General features: G+C 49.2%; 1 long non-coding RNA gene across 1 annotated transcript in view; it reads right to left on the reverse strand.

Moving 5' to 3' along the window:
- Positions 1–206: 206 nt before the first annotated feature.
- Positions 207–2,151, reverse strand: part of LOC123098362 (uncharacterized) — a 15,392-nt gene continuing 13,447 nt past the window's right edge. The window contains exon 5 of the long non-coding RNA XR_006447727.1: positions 207–293. This is a non-coding gene — a long non-coding RNA (uncharacterized lncRNA). The remainder of the gene's footprint in view (positions 294–2,151) is intronic.

Genomic DNA, 2,151 nt, shown 5'->3' on the forward strand with positions numbered 1-2,151 from the left:
CTTGTTTTGTGAAACAATAGTATGCCGCTTTGCTAGCACATTTTGATCATCAAATCGTCAAAAGTGCGTGCGTGATCTCGCCGCCCAAGCGGCACCCATCCCTTGCTCGCCTTTGGTTGCTTGCGTGCCCGGAGCGTTGGCAGATGAGCGGTGAACGTAGCAAGGTGCATGCACGTCCATGCGAATGATGCCCTTGATATCCTCAGGCTGGGTTTAAGCGTCTGCTCGAGTCTATAGATGATGATCAAACGATGAGTCACTGAAGTTGCAGACGAGTACACGCTCAACCACATCTGCAGACGAGTACACATTCAGTGACGCGGTGTGCATGCCAATATGTGCGCATCCTACTGTACATAGGAAAGAAAAAAAAGTCCCGCTGGAAGCTTCAAGCACACGCACGGTTGCAGCTGTTGCATGCGACGTTAGGAGTGCCCTGGCACACCGCCCGCCGCTTGCACTCGCTGCGAATGTATTTGTCAAACGTGTTTCGTGGCAACTTCAGTTAGATAGCCGCCAGTGACTCATCGTGAGGCCATCATCATCCATAGACACGAGGATAGAGAGGCCGACACACACATGGACGGACGGGTGCCTAGGTGCGGCCGAGAACGCGCTCCAGTCACAGAGTTTCAGTTATTCGTTGCTGTGCTGTAAAGTGCTGCAACTTCACTGCAGAAAAGAACAACGAGTTGCTCACAGATCGCCGGAGCCCCGCCTCCTCCGGTGGCAGCTCCTCTGCGCAACGTGAGGAAACGGAAGCAACCAGTAACCGAAGGCGCGCGAGCGAGAGCGAGGAGGGACAGGCACCGCGTGGGCGGCCAGATCGCGCACTTGGTAATATTATTGACTCCTTTTGCCTTTGGCGCTGATACTTTGTAAGCTGCCAGCAGGAAAAGATTACTTGTTTCAGCAAGTTAGGCTCAGTTGTAGTTCTTTTTTGATCTTATATTGTGTTTTTGTACGATCGATATATGCTAGATAGACATTTGGATTCAAATCAGAATAGTGTGAACATGACTCGTCGAAGTAGCTAGTTCAGTATATTGAGTATCTGAAGTCAATTTTCTTCAAGATTCATTGCATTCCTAATTATTTACCACAAGTTGTTAGCTCACCTGATTCGATTGGTATATGGGCTCTAGGTAAAGGGCCTGCACGAAAAGACTAATGAGGTTAAAGTTAGCTAACTTAGGGCGGTGAGTTCTGCTGGTGGCCGACATTCCCTAGTTATCTCATCTTTTGTAAGGATTGTTTGACACACATCCAAATATTGGGGTGATGTATGCTCAGTGCGTTGCTCTGTCCCTAGTTGTAAGATTAGCCTGCTGGGAACTTATCCAAACTAGTCTTTTCAAGATTTAAGATGTATCTTGTTCAATATATCGTTTATAAATTCTAGGATTTCTGATGTATTAAACTGTTGCTGACTTGATGCATGCACGGTGCTTTCAGATACACGGCAGTGACGGTCTAGCGAGATTGATGACCCATGATGATTCCGCAAGGCGCCGAGGAGGGAAGCACCTCCTAGATCTCAGATTTGCAAGCACCAAGATGAAATGGCAAGCCGAGCCGGCCGGCCATGTTAGCCCGTGCGTTGTTCGTTGTTTAGTTGTTTTCGGGCGAAGTGCTGCTAATTGCTGATATGGGTGTTGATATAGTGGTGCGCACGTGCTGTACAATTGTTGTGCCCAAGTGTTGGGAGGCTGGTGGTATTAAACTCATCATGAACCGCTAAGCTAGTGCTGGAACGAAATTCTAGTAACACCGTTTTATGTATGTGTTGTACCCATCCGAGCTATGAAATGCAATGAATCTTTCGGCAAAAGGATAGCTGTTGCTGCTGCAAATTTCCAGTTACGTACACATTTTGTACATGAATATCTCAAATGGGGATTTGAAATTCTGGGGTCTACCTGCAAGTCTTTGGGTGGTTCAATCAGTATGGGATATTTTGTGTCTGGCTCATGAACGAGGCACGCACGTTTGAAAATATTGTGTGCGGCAAAGCTCAATGGCTCTCCCCTCTCCCTCCTCTCCCCTCCCCCTTGCGGCGGCCTCGGTGGCTGGCGAAGCTCCGGCGGCGCCCCGGCCTCGTGCTCCCCCCTCCTCCCCATCCCCTCCTCGCTGGTTCCGCTCCGGCTCATG

This window comes from Triticum aestivum, chromosome 1B (genome assembly GCF_018294505.1).
Source record: "Triticum aestivum cultivar Chinese Spring chromosome 1B, IWGSC CS RefSeq v2.1, whole genome shotgun sequence".
Taxonomy (NCBI): domain Eukaryota; kingdom Viridiplantae; phylum Streptophyta; class Magnoliopsida; order Poales; family Poaceae; genus Triticum; species Triticum aestivum.